This window comes from Palaemon carinicauda, chromosome 2 (assembly GCF_036898095.1).
Source record: "Palaemon carinicauda isolate YSFRI2023 chromosome 2, ASM3689809v2, whole genome shotgun sequence".
In the NCBI taxonomy this organism is placed as follows: Eukaryota; Metazoa; Arthropoda; class Malacostraca; order Decapoda; family Palaemonidae; genus Palaemon; species Palaemon carinicauda.
In genome coordinates, this window is record NC_090726.1 from 132545204 (window position 1) to 132562274 (window position 17071).

The 17071-nt window shown below is 52.5% G+C and overlaps 1 protein-coding gene across 1 annotated transcript in view; it reads left to right on the plus strand.

Moving 5' to 3' along the window:
* The window catches only part of Rab40 (RAS oncogene family member Rab40), a 105681-nt gene that overhangs the window by 3955 nt on the left and 84655 nt on the right, over positions 1 to 17071 (plus strand). The gene's annotated exons all lie outside the window — the stretch shown is intronic.

The following is a 17071-nucleotide window of genomic DNA, read 5'->3' on the forward strand; positions in this document are numbered from 1 at the left end:
CCACGAAGAAAGACCACCTTATTGTTGTATTGTATATCGTATATATGTCGCTCCGTACTTGTTGTAGTCCGCGCATGCGCTTTGAAATAAAAGTGTTCCCTCCAAGATGTCGTCCTGTCTTGTGTCCTATTGAGTATAGTGGCAGCGGTCTCTGCCCTATATACGCCTCCAGTGCTACCTTATGGAATCTAAATAATTGTGAAATGGATAAAACATCACCGGGAACGTTCAGAGAGGGGAAGGATGCCATTTGCCAAGAACTGTCGAGTAGAAAAAGGATAGCAAATGTGCCGGCCCTCAACCAGCGTGGCCAAGCAAAATCGCGTCACCGCCTTGACAGCCTAAGATGAATACTGCTCTTCATCCTGAAATTTATCCCGTCCCTGTCAACACGGATGTGATTTAAGACTGTGATCATTGTGCCAGGAAGTACAGTAGTTATTTTATGATTTTTAATGCAATGTCTGTGTGTTTGGCCCCGAATGAGCGATAATCCAAGTGGAAATATCTTATACCTCGCCAGTGTTTTGTTTATGCTTTGTTCATGTTTTTGTGTATAAAATCTCGCAAGAGATAGGTATTCTAGAGTAAGTTCTCAAGAGATAGGTATTCTAGCGTAAGCTCTCAGCCAGGTGTTCATGGAATGTCGTTTGATTGATACTGTTTTTACATGTGCCTTAGATTGAGTATCTAACCTTTGATTGATGTGCCCTTGACTGACTATTTTAACCATGGCCACTTATCAAATCCCTCCCCCAACCCCCATGTCTTTAACAGGCGATGTGGTGGAAAACTGGAAAGAATTTGAGTCCGCCTGGGGAGATTATCTTATTGCCACTGAACTTGATTAGAAACTGAGGAATGAAGACAATACTCGAAATCCCGCGGGGACAGCCATGGTAGCAGCGATGCTATGTGCAGTCATGGGCCAAGCATGCAAGCGAGTGCTGACAAGCCTACCAACACTCACTGATAGTCAGAGAAAAGACCCTGAACGCATCATCGTAGCCCTCGGGGAGTATTTTATTCCCCAACGCAACGTCTCATATGAAAAGTTTGTGTACAGTACCGCAAAGCAGAAGAGCGATGAGACAATAGATGGTTTTGCAATGAGGTTACGCCGATTGGCCGATTCGTGCGAGGTTGGCTATCTACAAGATGAACTAATCAGAGACAGAATTGTTATCAGCACAACTGACGAGACCGACCGAAAGAGACTGTTGTGAGAACGCCAACCTTAACCGGGTGATTGTGAACCTTCGAGCGGCAGAGATGTCCCGCATCCATAAAGAAGCGATATCGGGGGTAGCTCCAGTTGACCATCTGAAAAAGATGAGGGAAGTTCGGAAAGGTCCAAGTCGTCAGAATCAGCAAGGCCGAAAACGGTCCCCAGCCCAAGGCAAGAAACTAGCCGGCAAGGACAACTCTACCAAGATGCCAAAATGCAATTATTGTGGGAAAAACAAGCACCCAAGAGAGCAGTGCCCAGCCAGAAACGACACTTGCATGAAATGTAAGAACAAAGGCCACTGGGCCGCAGCCTGCCGAAGCAAGGCAACTCACAAAATTGAAGAAATGCCAAGTACATATGAGTACCTCAATGAAAGCAACGAAATCACCGTTGGAGATTCTACATCAGTGATGTATCTTAGTGAAGTGATTAGCGTAGATGCGATCGATGATGATTTCTTATCAACTGATGTAGAAGTCGTCAACCACGTAACAGGATTCAAACTCGATAGTGGGTCCAGGATATGTGTCGTGGGAGACTTGACACCATGGACGCAAGGTCTAGTTCTATCTAAATCGAATGACCAGTTCCGAGGCCCTGGAGGAGTCAGCCTAAACCACCTAATCGTTGGAGTTCTACGTCAAGCGGAGATCAAATCAGGTCAGCGCACACATCGTGAAGATGTCTATGTGATGAGGAATCGGTGTAAAAACCTCCTCTCTAAATCAGCAATACAGGCACTAGTGCTGCTCACACTGGCCTCCATGGTATACGCAGTTGATTGGTCCCAAGAATTCAAGGAGGAGTTCCCCGGATTCTTCAAGGGGCTTGGCCTGCTCAAAGAGACGTACAAGATTCCGCTGCGAGACGACGCCACCCCGTTATGCTTATAAACACCGAGGCGACTGCCACACCCATTACTTCCCAAAGTGAAAGATCAACTAGAGAAGATGGAGAAGTCTGGCGTGATTTCTGCAGTGACTGAGCCAACCGAATGGTGTTCTGGCATGGTCGTCGTCCCAAGACCATCAGGAGACGTCCGCATATGTGTGGACCTGACACCACTGAACCGAGCAGTCAGAAGAGAAATTCACTCGATGGAAAAGGTAGATGACAATCTGGCGAAGATTAGGGGAAGCACAGTCTTCAGCAAGTTAGATGCAAACTCCGGCTTCTGACAGATCCCTCTGCACCCAAACTCCAGACTGCTGACAACCTTTGTCAGGCCATATGGGCGCTTCTGTTTCAACTGCCTGCCCTTCGGCATTAGTTCGTCGCCAGAAGTATTCCAGAGACTGATGTCTAAGATCCTTAATGGGCTAGAAGGGGTAATCTGTCATGTGGATGACATACTGATTCATGCAGCGGCAAAACCTGATCATGATGAGAGAGTGAGGAATGTGTTGATGAGGCTGCGAGATGCCGGAGTGGCATTGAACAACAAATGCTGTTTGTTCCGTAACTGGAATACAAACCACGCTATTTAATAGGGGTATTACTTTCGGGGTAGCTGAAATGACGAGCCATAAAAATTTAACGAGGGTTTACTACCCACACTGCTAGTTAGCGGGGTTGGGGAGGGTAGCTTGCTCCCCCCCCCCTCTCACACACCCCTGTGCTTGAACTCATTTTGCTCTCGGCTCGGATGGTAGTCAGACGTGTCCGCTGTCATCCTCGCCGCTCATTGGCAGCCATTAATGCTTTTTTTTTGCTTTCTCTTTTTGACAGTTTTGTGTGTGAAGTTGGCCTCTGCTATTTTGCGCACCTGCCCTGGATTACCCGACCGCCCCTGTGGAACGTTCATGTCGGCGGTCGAGACAGACCCTCATGCCCTTTGCCCTGCCTGTAGAGGTCAACGGTGTGATAGTGATAATAAGTGTAGTGAGTGCAGGGAGTGGTCTACCTCCCAGTGGGAGAGATTTTCACGGCGACGGAAGAAGTCCAAACGGGATATTTCTCCTTCGAAGGTTTCTTTGAAAGGATAAATACCCAAGGCCTCTTCTTCCATTGTTCAAACCTCCTCCGAGAGACTGTCGAGTGGTAGCGTAGACTGTGGTACTGTTTCCCAAACTCGAGGTTCGAGAGATGGCGTTGCCCCCCCTAGCGAGGCAGCTCCACCTCTCCCCCCGGAGGAGGATTTGTCACAAATCCATCTTTTTTAGCTTTGCTCTTCCTTGGAGCTCGAGGGTTCGCCCTCCAAGGAAGTCTTACTTGACTACATCCGATTGGGTGCTGCTGTCAAGCAATCGCCGCCTCCGGCAGAGGTTGATCCTTTGTCGATTGTCGACGTTGTAGTGTCAGAGGTATCCAATGCGGTATCTCCTATTACCTCTGCCTCTTCTAACCGCACAGTAGCTGAAGGCTTAGTTTCTCCTGTTACTGTTTGAGCAACGAGGGAGAAACTAAGTCCAACAGTCTCTCCTGCTGGTGTTTCTCTCCCTCGGGGGAGTTCACTTACAGAGACTCCTCTTCGGAGGACTGCAGAAGGTCAGCTTGCTGATCCCACGGCCCCTAGAGGGCGTATTCGTCGCAAGGCTCGCCTTCCTCTTTGCCATAGAGGCCTTCCTTCACCTGCGGTGAGGAGGCTCCTCTTTGGTTCTACATCTTCGTTGCAGTCCCCCGCAGAGGAGCCTCATCAGCGATCACCGACTGTTCCTGCTTTGGTCCTGGACCTCTCAGCGATCCGCGATCCCCTTCGATGGAAGGTCGTTCTTTCAAAGGACACGTCGACCTTCCACCCATCAGACCTGCCGACCTACCGTCACCGTTCCTGAGTGCTGATGCGCGCTACGCGCCGACGGAACCTGACCTTCACGCTCGTCAGGCATCATCTAACCCTTATACAAGACATCAAGGGCGTATGCGCCAACGCGCGCATACTTCCCTCACGCGCCATGCCAGCAAAGCAGAGCAAACATGCCCACGTTCTCCTGCGCGCCAGGCTTTGCCTGAGCAAGCGTGCCCACGCCCAGCTACGAGTCGTTCCTCACCTGCGCGCCAGCGCTTAAATACGCGCTAGCGCTCTCCTGCGTGCCAGTGCTCTCCTGCGTGCCAGCGCTCTCCGGTGCACCAGCGCTCTCCTGCGTGCCCACGATCTTCGGATCTGGCCGCTGTTGGGAAGTCTATTCTGACTTCTCCCACGTGCCAGTGCTCGCTAACGCGCCAGCGCTCGCCTACGCGCCAGCGCTCGCCTACGCGCCAGTGCTCGCCTACGCGCCAGCGCTCGCCTACGCGCCAGCGCCCGCCTACGCGCCAGCGCCCGCCTACGCGCCAGCTTTCTCCAGCGCGCCATCGTGCAGACACGCGCAGTCTCCTGCACGCGTCCACGAGGATACGCGCGCGCCCCGCGCGCCCTCGCCCATCCTCTCCTGCAGTTGCGCGCCACCATCCTGACGCGCGCCCACGAGCGACACAGGCTTCAACTGCGCGCCCGCCTTCCAGGGGTCTCTCTCCTGCGTGCGCTCGCCCTACGGCTTCTTCAGGGGCGCGCGTGCTCTCGCCCGCACGTTTAACGCCGTGATCCTGCGCGCGCGAATATTCTCACGCTCGCCCGCCTGCCAGGGGTCTCTCTCCTGCGTGCGCTCGCCCCACGGCTTCTTCAGGGGCGCGCGTGCTCTCGCCCGCACATTCAACGCCATGATCCTGCGCGCGCGAATATTCTCCCGCGCTCTCACCTGTGCGCCATCAGTCTCCCGCGCGCGACCCCTGGTATTCTCCATCGCGCGAGCGTCAATATCCTCCCGCGCGCGACCCCTGGTATTCTCCATCGCGCGAGCGTCAATATCCTCCCGCGCGCGAGGCTGCTGGACAACGCACGGCAAGGTCACCATCGCCGTATTCCCCTCCGCGCAAACGCATAACACCGCGTATTGCGGCGGAAGGGAAACATCCAGAGGGATCCAGGATCCCTATTCCTTTTCTGGCGAACCGACCTATGGGAACTGTTTTCTCTGAATTAGGTCACAGATCCTTGGCTGTCTCTACCCCTCTGAAGAGAAAAAGAGGAGTTCCGGACGTGGTAACTTCTCCAAGGGTTAAGTTGACTCCACGTAAGCCTTCGAGGCAGGTTCCTTCACTCCCCCAGACTTTCTCTCCTTCCCTGTCGGACGAGTATTTCCCGTCCTCGGGAATCACGTGAGGTGAGACTTTCCCCCATCGCACCAATGAAGTCTTCCCAAGTGGGGGCTGGAAAGAACTTGCCATCTTCTATGTAGGAGTCCTACATCCTTCCCAGGAAGGAGTTGAAGGACTCAAAGACTTTACCAAAGTCCTCTACAAGACCAAGGACGGAGCCAACTAGCCACTCTGAGAACGTCCGCAACTTTCCCTAAGAAGAGCCTTTGGGGACAGGAGACTTCGCTGCATGTCCAATGTCAGGAGGAGAACAGCAAGAGTCAGAGCATGCGTTTTGGCAAGTTTTGACTCCAATGAGGGTTCTCAATGGGTTTGCCGACCCAGAGATCCTTCCATGTGAGGGCAAGGACACGGTCTTGGACCGCGTATTCGGTACTCAGAAACCATCTAAGGCCAGTGCGGCTCTGCCCTGGTCTCAGGGGGTTAAGAGTACCAGGGACAAGATCACTGTACAGCTCTCCGAGTTGTCGTCCTTCAACCATTCCAGTGCCGGCAACAAGCTTCTCCCACCTCCTCGCGTACAGCAGAGGAGGTACTTTGAGATCTTGGAGGAGCCTTGTTTATTTCTTCCTCTCCACCATTCGTTGGAAGAGCTTACCTGGGGAGTCCCTCTTGAGAGACTCAACCGGCAGGTCTCGTTCTCGGCAACCGAGATCCTTAACCAGGAGAAGGTTGCGAAGTGTGCTATGCAAGCCACTTCGTGGCTTGACATCTGGTTAGGGACCTTAGGTGCCCTGATATGCTCTGAGGATTTCTCCAAAGAACGTACCAGGAAAGCTATGGAGACGTTCCTTCTCTCAGGCACTCGCACGATCGAGTTTCTGGCCCACCAAGTCTCGAACTTGTGGGCAAACCCCATCCTGAATCGTCGGGATGCGGTGGCTGAGAGATTCCATCAGAAGGTCCCTAGCACCGAGATCAATAGGCTCAGGCATTCTTCTTTAGAAGGAACGATCCTGTTTGAGCCTAAGGATGTGGAACAGGCCGCTGAGAGGTGGAGGAAGTCTCACCAAGACTCCCCCCTTCATAGGGCTTTGACATCTAAGCCCTATAAGCCTCCAGCACCCCAGCAGTCCTGTCCGACTAAGACCGCAAAATCAACGACAGCAGCGAAGACAGTGGTGTCTAAGCCCTTTCCTGTCAAGGATAGGAAAGGCAAAAAGTCCTCCAGGGGAGGTAAGAATCCTAGAGGGAGCAGCCGAGGCTGCAAACGCTAGGATTGGCTGTCCACCAGTGGGGGGATGCCTACAAAGTTGCTCAGACAGGTGACAGCAACTCGGGGCCGATTCCTGGACGATTTCCGTAATCAGTCAGGGATATCGCGTCCCGTTCACAACATCTCTACCTGCTCTGACGACGAATCCAGTGGCATTGAGCTCCCTTGCCATGGGATCGACAAGGGGGCTAGCCCTTCGGGCAGAAGTCCAGACCCTGTTGAAGAAGGGTGCTCTCCAAGAGGTCCTCGACGGGCCTCCAGGCTTCTTCAGTCGACTCTTTCTTGTAAAGAAGGCGTCTGGAGGCTGGACACCAGTCATCGACCTCTCAGCTCTGAACAAGTTTGTCAAACAAACTCCGTTCAGCATGGAGACGGCAGACACGGTCAGACTAGAAGTGAGACCGCAAGACTTCATGTGTACACTGGATCTAAAGGACGCTTACTTCCAGATCCCAGTCCATCCGTCTTCAAGGAAGTACTTAAGATTCAGCCTAGACAACAAAGAGTACCAGTTCAAGGTGCTGTGCTTTGGTCTCTCCACAGCACCACAGGTTTTCACCAGAGTGTTCACCCTAATATCTTCGTGGGCACACAGGATTGGCATCCGTCTCCTTCGTTATCTGGACGACTGGTTAATCCTAGCAGACTCGGTGTCATCCCTTCTTCAACACCGGGACAAACTTCTGAGACTTTGCCAGGATCTGGGGACCCTGGTAAATCTCGAGAAGTCCTCACTGCTTCCCACTCAAAGACTGGTATATCTAGGCATGGTTATAGACACCAATCTCCACAAAACCTTCCCATCAGACGACAGGATAGCAAGGCTGAGGAAGTTCGCAAGGCCTTTTCTCAGATGAGAAGAGCTTCCAGTCCAATCGTGGTTACGTCTCCTCGGTCACCTTTCATCATTGGCTCGTCTAGTTCCCAACGGTCGCCTCAAGATGAAATCCCTCCAGTGGCGACTCAAGTCCCGGTGGAATCAAGGTTACGATTCTCCGGAAGTCCGGATCCCTATGGGACCTGCGGAACTGACGGACCTCCAGTGGTAGGTGGCAGACGAGAACCTACGAAAAGGAGTGGACCTTCTTGTCCTCTCCCCGGATTTGATGCTGTTTTCGGACGCTTCAAAGAAAGGGTGGGGGCCCCACGTACTGCACCACACGACCTCAGGCCTGTGGTCAGAGTCAGAAAAGTATCTCCATATAAATCTCCTAGAGATGAAGGCCGTCTTCCTGGCCCTTCAACAGTTCTAACAATACCTGGCGGGTCACTCTGTGGTGGTGATGAGCGACAACACCACAGTAGTGGCTTACATCAACAAACAAGGAGGTACTTTTTCGCAGCAGCTATCCCATCTAGCAGTAGATACTGAGATGGGCCGAAATCCACTCGACACCGCTATCGGCACGCTTCATTCCAGGCAAAAGGAATGTGCTCGCCGACAATCTGAGCAGAGCGTCTCAGATATTGAGTACTGAGTGGTCTTTGGATCATCTAGTAGCCAACAAAGTCCTGACTTTGTGGGGTTCTCCGACTGTGGATCTGTTCGCAACAGCCCTGAACTTCAGGCTCCCGCTTTACTCCTCCCCAGTCCCAGACCCCAAGTCTCTCTGGCAAGATGCTTTCCAACAACGGTGAGACAACATCGACGTTTACGCCTTTCCCCCGTTCTGTCTGATGAGAAGGGTGCTCAACAAGATCAGAACATCGGTCAATCTTTCAATGACCCTCATAGTTCCGCTATGGCATCACGCGGAATGGTTCCCGGACCTTCTGCAACTCCTATCGGAGCTACCAAGAGAACTCCCTCCATGGCACAGTCTGCTCAAGCAACCACATGCCAACATCTTCCACAAAGCTGTAGCCTCGCTACGACTTCACGCCTGGAGACTATCCAGCATCTCCTCACAGAGAGAGGATTTTCACAGCAAGTTGCAGTCAGGATGTCTGGACATCTGCGAAAGTCATCCGCAGCAGTCTACCAGGCAAAGTGAAAAGTCTTCTGTGGTTGGTGTCGTGGAAGGGGTATCTCTCCACTTGATGCCACTATTCCAACAATGGCGGAGTTTCTCGTGTATTTGCGGGAAGAAATGTGCCTTTGTCTCAGCAGTGAAAGGCTATCGCTCAGCCTCAAGTCTAGCTTTCAGGCTGAAAGGAATGGACATTTCTTCATCGCTAGAACTTTCTCTACTCATACGTAGTTATGAACTTACCTGCCCTCAGTCGGAAGTGAGACCTCCTCCATGGAAAGTGGTTAGAGTTCTCAGGTCTTTTAAGAGACCTCCCTATGAACCATTACGCCAGGCATCAGATCGCAACCTAACCTGGAAGACGGTGTTCCTGCTAGCTTTGGCTTCGGCCAAGCGTGTTAGCGAACTTCATGGTCTCTCGTATGACATCGCCCATTCAAGGGGATGGTGGGAGGTAACGTTCAAATTCGTCCCTGAGTTTATTGCTAAGACTCAGAATCCTGGAGTAGCGGATCCTCGGTTCGATTCCTTCCGGATTTCTAGTCTCCGCTCTGTAACAGATGACCCAGACCATCTCTTACTATGCCCAGTAAGGAGTTTGAGGCTATACCTCAAAAGAACAGCTGCAGTCCGTCCTCATGTGCCAGCATTATTCGTCAGCACAGGGGGGACTAAGAGGAGGGTCACCAAGAACACCATCTCTGCATGGATTCGTAGGGTCATTCATCTTGCCTTGAATCCAGATCCTCCTCCGTCACGTCGCCCTAGAGCACATGATGTCCGGGGCATAGCTACGTCCCTGGCCTTCAAAAGAAATTTCTCTGTGAAGCAGGTCCTTCAAGCGGGGGTGTGGAAGTGTCAGACAACGTTCACAAACCCACTACCTGCAAGACGTGACCCACAGGAGGCTCGATACGTTCTCTATCGGCCCTGTGGTGGCTGCACAACAGCTGGTTTAAAACCTCAAGCTCCTTATTGGACAAGTAGCAGAAGGTTGAGGGCATTGTTACCCGGTTTTAGTCTGCATGAATGAAAAGGTTTGACTGGCTCTTATTCTTTTCATCATCATCCCCTCTCTTGGGGAAAGCAGCATCCTGGGTTCTCTGCATAGCTGACCTCAAACCACTGCAGGTAAACCATGCTCCCTTGTGTTCCTAGTATTAAGTTAATACTGTTACGTCCCCATACCCGGACGAGGTGGTATTGGGAGAGTCCTAGTCTACAAGTTTCCATCTAAAGAACTTCAGAACAACTTTCTAGGATGAATCACACTTCTTCATACCTTCACACACAGCTTGCGTTGGCCACAATCCTTGCGTAGCAAGGTTCTAGCGAGGTGCAGGGACTCCTTATTTTTTTGGGTGCTTACACACTCAAATAACGAGCCCCCGGGCAAAGCCAAAAGTCAGTACTGGCTGGGACGTCCACCCTTCCTAATGGGTGAGTCACCCCTATTAAATAGCGTGGTTTGTATTCCAGTTATGGAACAAATGACAACTTTGTAGATAATTTGTATTTTTCCTAACTATACAAACCTTAGCTATTTAACCAAACTTGCCCGCCAGCCCTATCCCCCTTGAAGTCTTACTTCCAAGCAAAGTGAGTTCAAGCACAGGTGTGTGTGAGGTGGGGGGGGGGGGTGTAGCAAGCTACCCTCTCCTACCCTCACTAACTAGCGGTGTGGGTAGTAAACCCTCGTTAAATTTTAATGGCTCGTCATTTCAGCTACGCTGAAAGTAATACTCCTATTAAATAGCTAAGGTTTGTATAGTTAGGAAAAATACAAATTATCTATGAATTTGTCATTTCAACCAACCATGCTTGAAGTTCCTTGGTCATGTCGTCTCTAAAGAAGGCATCGGCGTAGATCCATATAAGACACGAGCCATCCAGGAATTAGCAGAGCCTCGAAACATCACAGAGCTACAGCGGTTTATGGGCATGACAAACCAACTCGCCAAATTCATACCGACACTAGCCCTAGTGAACGGGCCTCTTTGCCAACTTCTGAAGAAGGAGCAAATGTGGATGTGGGACAAGGCTCAACAAGACGCCTCCGACACCATCAAACACGTGCTGTCTTCAACTGAAGTCCTGGCTCATTATGACCCGAACATACCATGTGTCATCGCAGCAGATGCATGCCAAGATGGGCTTGGGGCTGTCCTTCTCCAAACTGACAGCAATGGCAGCCGACGCCCGATGTACCATGCATCTCACTCCCTTACTGACACAGAGAAGAGATACACGGTAATAGAAAAGGAAGCACTAGCTGTAACCTGGGAGTGCGAGAAATTCTCAGACTATGTGCTTGGCTCGAAATTCACTGTGGAAACAGACCACTGACCGCTTGTACCACTACTCACAACAACTGACCTGTCCAAACTGCCAGGCCGCATCCTCAGATTCAGACTAAGGCTCATGAGATACTCACCGGAAGTGAAGTACGTCCAAGGGGTATATCAGAAGACCGCCGACGGCCTCTCACGAGCACCTGTTGGGAAGCCCTCCAAGGAAGAAGAGTTTTTCTGCCTGGAAACAGGTGTTCAAGGATTCAGTGATCCAGCACCTGCCTGCCAGTGACAAGAGACTCTAAGAAATCCGAGAAGCCCAACAGAACAACACAGTCTGTACGCAGATTCAGAAGTGGGTGAAAGAAGGCTGGCCTGCTGTGATGCCCAACTTACCGCTCTTCAAGACCTGCTGGGAGAAGGCACCACACTTCACCATCAACGACGAGATCTTGATGTTTGACGACAGTCTAGTCATCCCGCAGTCACTCCAGATGAATATCCTGGAGAAACTCAACTCTGGACACCTGGGTATGACCAAATGCAAGGCCTGTGCGAAGGAAAGTGTTTGGTGGCCGTCTATCACATCAAAGGTAGAAGAAATGTGCAGAAGCTGTTCAACCTGCATTCTGCATTGTGACCAACCAACCAAGCCACTCCTGGCCCTCTCACCCCCCAACGAAATCTGGGAAAGTGGGAACTGACCTGTTCGAGTACAAGTCGAAGCAGTATGTGTTGATTGTAAACTACGGTTCTAGATTGCTCGAGTTCAAAGAACTAGAATCTACCACCATTCAAGCTGTCATCCGGAAGCTTTGTGAAGTCTTCGCCACTCATGGAGCTCCCAAGGGTGTAATATCCGACATTGGACCTCAGTACGCATCAAGAGAGTTCCAGGAGTTCAGCAAAGACTGGGGGTTTACACACATCACCTCATCACCGCGGTATCCAAAAGCCAACGGAGAAGCAGAGAGAGCCGTCAGAACAGCGAAAGCGATTCTGAGTAAAAAACAAAACCCCTACCTCGGACTACTTGTCTATAGATCGGCACCGCTCTACAATGGCAAGTCACCAGGTCAGCTCCTTATGTCCTGACAGCTAAGGACTACCGTCCCGACAGCTCCAGCTAAGCTGATACCGCAGGTACCAGACCATCAGAGGATCAAGGAAGGATAAAAAGAGTACAAGAATCAGTACACCAAAGCACATGACTGCCATCATAGAGTTGTGCAGCTCCCCTGTCTCACCCGAGGAGATCAAGTCTTTGTGAGAGACCAGTCTAGTTTCGGTGAAATCAAACAGCAGATGACCAACCCTAGATCCTACCGGGTAGCTATGGAGAACGAAAGTGTTATTCAACGCAATTGGAGTGCTCTAGTTCATACCGGTACCACCCGAGAGTCGCCACAGCAGAAGGGTGCGGAACCACCTGACACCCTACGAGTTCAGACTGAACCACGACCGACCGCGCCCAAACCACCCATCCCTACCCCTACCAAAGGTCCACCCTAAAACCCCCCGACACCTGCCATATCAAACCCCAAAGTGACCCCCAGAATGTCGGGAAGAATGATAAAAACAACCCGACAACCCGATATGCTTTATTATTAAATGATTTTACTTTCATCTCAACCATATCAATGACATAAATGAATGTGTACTTATTGATAATGCCATGGTAATGTCACTTTTAACTAATAATGTTCGTGTTTTAATGTTCAAGAGACATTCACAACAGTTGTCATATGTTAATTGTGGATAAGTGTTGAGCCTTGTAGTTTATTTGTGTTTGCCATATTGTGTATTATATTTGATTGGTGGGACACTATTATTTGTATTATAACAAATGCATGTAGGGAGGAAATGGATTATGTAACTTCATAAAACTTATTTGTTCCGTAACCGAAATACAAACCACGCTATTTACATTAGGTTTACCTTTTAGCGTAGCTGAAATGGCGAGCCATTAGAATTTAACGAGGGTGTATTACCCCCGCGCTAGTTAGCAGGGGGGTGGGGGAGTGGTAGCTAGCTACCCCTCCCCCCCTCACACACCAGTGAACTGCTTCACTTTCACTTTTGGCTTGGACATGGACAGACGTCTCTGTCTTTGTCCTCGCTTGGCAGCCATTGTTTGTTTTGTCTTTACTTAATCACTTACTTTTCTTTTACTCAATATATACATGTTTATGTATATATTTGAGTATAGAAATCAGTAAGTTTCCTTTTAAGAGTTTGTGCTTGTGTGTGTAGTGTACGATATCTCCGTGGAGCCCTCGGCAGTTAGGCCACCATGGTGTATTTTCATGGGTCGCGATCGAGTTTGACTTCGGTCTTTCTCTCTCTCTCTCTTGAGGTCGTTCACCCTTTTACTACGTTACTTTTACTACGCCTTTGTAGCTTCCTTCCCGTGTGGGGGGTTGCTACGCCGTACGTTTTGTCTCAATTAGTTTATGAATCTAATTGTATTTGTTGTTTTTTCAGCTTTGTAGAAAGATTCCTTTCGGGGTTTTCGTTCTTTCTTTAGTGTTCATTCATTTTTAAATTACATAATTACATAGTTACATAATTATAATTGTTATAATTCTGTGTTGGTTACAGCTCTCCTTCCGTGAGTGTAAGTGGTTGTGAGGGCACGTGCCTGTTGTGTAATTCTTGTGTTCCTTTCGCTCGGGATTCCTCTTCGGAGCCTTCCTGGGGGAATGAATGATTACTAATGATTTTTGTTTTATTTTTCACAGTTACCGATCTAGTTCGTTTCTGTAATGTGACAACGGAGTGAGCGGTCTTGTTAAGGCTTGGGGATTCGGCTGTTGCTGCCTCCCCTATAGATTTTCGTCAGGGGCGTGTCTCCTTCTCCTGGAAGTACTCCCGTGACGATTGACAGCTCTCCAGTTCATTTTAGAACACTCAGGAGGCTCGCCTCCTTGGGTGGGTAACTTTCCTTCCGAGGGAAGTTTTTCCTGTCCAGGCTTGAGTTTTTCCCCTTTGGGGGGTTCTTCTCTTGCCTTTTTTTTTTGTGCGACTATGCTCTTGGTGCTGAGCGGTCGCACCTGCAGTTACGCTCAAGGGGCTGGGCAACTGCAGGAGCCCCTCTTCGGAGGATTGCTCCTTTTAGGTCACTGGCTGACCCGTCTCTTCTATGAAGTGTTTCTCTTTCGTTCGCGAGAGAGTACACTCATAGAGACTCCTCTTCGGAGGACTCTTCTGCTGTTGTTGCTGTTGGCCGCCTTCGCCGTAAGGCTCACCGTCCGCTACGTCGTAAGGGCCTCCCATCTCCCTATAAGGGTGCTAAGAGGCGCCTTTTTGTATCTCCGTATGCAGCCTACAACTCCTTCTTCTTGATCTTCCGCCCCTGGTGCAGATGGACAGCAGTCTGACCTTGTCTTCCGACGGGCAACAGTCTTCCTGACGGACAACGGTCTTCCGACGGACATCAGCCTCCCGACGGACAGACAACAGTCTTCCGACGGACAGACAACGGTCTTCCGACGGACAGACAACGGTCTTCCGACGGACATCAGTCTCCCGACGGACAACGATCCCTTCGGGGCAAAGGGTTGCCTCCCACGGGGGTTCTTCCCTTGCGTGTCAGGGTTCCCCTGCGCGCCCTTCTGCAGTGTTCTCTCCTGCTCAGTGTTAGCGCACAGGCGCTCTCCTGCTCTTCAGCGCTTCCCTGATCGCTAGCGCTCTCCTGTTCGCCAGCGCTTTCCTGATGATTGTCTCTGCTGTTCCTGTTGGTTCCTGTTACGCGCCCTGTGCGCCCATGTTCGCCCTCGCGATCTAGAACTTCGGTTCAGGTCTTGGACAAGGACTCTCCTTCTACGCACAGGATTCCACGCGTTGCCTTCTGCTCGCCAGCGATCACCAGCTCCCCAGCGACCACAGACGCGTCAACGTTCGCCTGCTCGTCAGCGATCTCCTACGCGTCAACGATCGCCATCGATCTGCCACGCGTGTAGGTTCCCCTGGACACCATCAGTAGCGATCTAGCGCTCGCCTGCTGTGGACCACGATCTCCGGTAGCCGAGTCATGCCGTAGATCTTCCTCCTGCTTGCCTTTACTTCTGTCCTTCTGTGCGTCAGCTTTCTTCAATCGCCAGCGCACATCTGCGCGCCCTTTTCTGCCACGCACCAATGGGCGCCAACGGTTTTTTCTGACCGTCTAGGCTCGCCTGGTTAACAGCTTGCTTCAGCGCTCACCTTCCTGATGCACCTGCGCGCCTTCTGTTAGCGCGATGCGCGCTAACCATCACTAATCTCTTACGCGTTAGCGATCGCCTACGCGCCTGCGCGATTCTTTGCCTGCGCGCTAGCGTTTTGTTAACGCACCACCGCTCGCCAACGCGCCGTCGCTTACCGACGCGCCATCGCTTGCCAACGCGCCTTCACTCGCCTACGAGCCATCGCTCGCTAGAACGCGCCATCGCCCGCCTACGCGCCATCGGTCTCCCGACCGCCTGCTCTCACCCGCACTCCCACGTGCCTGCGTGTCCACGCGCCCATGTGCCCGCGCGTCCACGTGCCCGCGCGTCCACGTGCCCGCGCGACCGCGCGCCCACGTGCCCGCGCGACCGCACGCCCACGTGCCCGCGCGACCGCACGCCCACGTGCCCGCGCGACCGCACGCCCACGTGCCCGCGCGCCTACGCTCATGTGCGACCGCGCGCCTACGCTCATGTGCGACCGCGCACATGCGCTCCAATGTTCGCCCGCGCGGGGACCGACGGCGTTCCGTCGCGCGGACCGACGGCGTCCCGTCGCGCGGACCGACGGCGTCCCGTCGCGCGGACCGACGGCGTCCCGTCGCGCGGACCGACGGCGTCCCGTCGCGCGGACCGACGGCGTCCCGTCGCGCGGACCGACGGCGTCCCGTCGCGCGGACCGACGGCGTCCCGTCGCGCGGACCGACGGCGTCCCGTCGCGCGGACCGACGGCGTCCCGTCGCGCGGACCGACGGCGTCCCGTCGCGCGGACCGACGGCGTCCCGTCGCGCGGACCGACGGCGGACCGTCGCGCGGACCGACGGCGGACCGTCGCGCGGACCGACGGCTTGATTCCTGCAGTATCCATTGCTCGCCTACGGGTCATCGCTCGCCGACCACCAGCTCTCGCCCTTCCTACCATGCTCGCCCTCCTTCTGCGCTCCTTCGCGCACTTTCGTTTGCGCTCCTGCGTGCCCGCGCATGGGCGCTTCCACGTTCGGCCACGCGCAAACCAATGATTTACCATCGCGCGAGCGCCAGGGCGATTGCGACCGCGATTCCCGTGGGGGAGTTTCGCAACATGGCCAGCCTGGCGAGTCTTCTGGAGCGTATTTCCAGAACACGGTCCTCACCCCGTAAACGCAGAGCATGGCTCATGCAAGAGCAGGAAGAATCTTCAGGGAGGTCTGAGCAACATTCTTCTTTCCAGAACCTGGGTTAGCCCTTCCCCGTCATTCCCTGGAAGGGTTTTGCCAGGGAGCTTACCGTTCGAGATTTCTCCGTCGGCCAAGGGGTGACTGGTTTACCCCTTCCTCTTCTCCATCTCGTGAAAGGGGCTTACCAGGTCCTTTCCCTCCTCGGTTGCGACCCGAGGTTTTGTACAAGGAAGCTCCAGGAAGATCATGTGTACTTTCCTCTTCTCGGGCTCAAGCACCTTGGCGTTTCGTCGCCAAGTTTCGAACTTGCGGGCAAGCTCGATGTTGGACCATCTGGACGCAATGACCGAGGGCTTCCTCTTGGGTGTCTCATCCGTGGATGACGACAAACTCAGACACCCTTCCATCCTTGGGAAGAGCTTGTTTGTGCCCAAGGACAGAGACATAGACAGCGGTTGTGCGGAGGAAGTCGACTTCCGTTTTCACTCCTCCAAGGCGCTTTCTTCCAGACCCTGCAGGCCTCCAGCGCCTCTTTCTTTCAGCCTCTTCGGCCTAAATTATCGGACCGGCTACGGCAACTAAGACAAGGTGTCCAATAGCAGTCCCCTCCTGTCAGGAACAGGTAGCACGGGAGGCTCTCCTTGGGGGGCATAATCCTAGAGGGAGCGGCAGAGTTCACGAACTCTAGGATTGGCAACCCCCCCTTGCAGGTCTCACGCTGGGAGGATGCCTAAGGTTACTCATCCGGATAACAGCTTCCCGATGCCGATTCCTGCACGATCTCCGTGATCGGCCAAGGATATCGCGCCTGCCGTCTCTGTCAGCGAATTCAGTGTCACTGAACCTCTATGCCATGGGGTCGGCAAG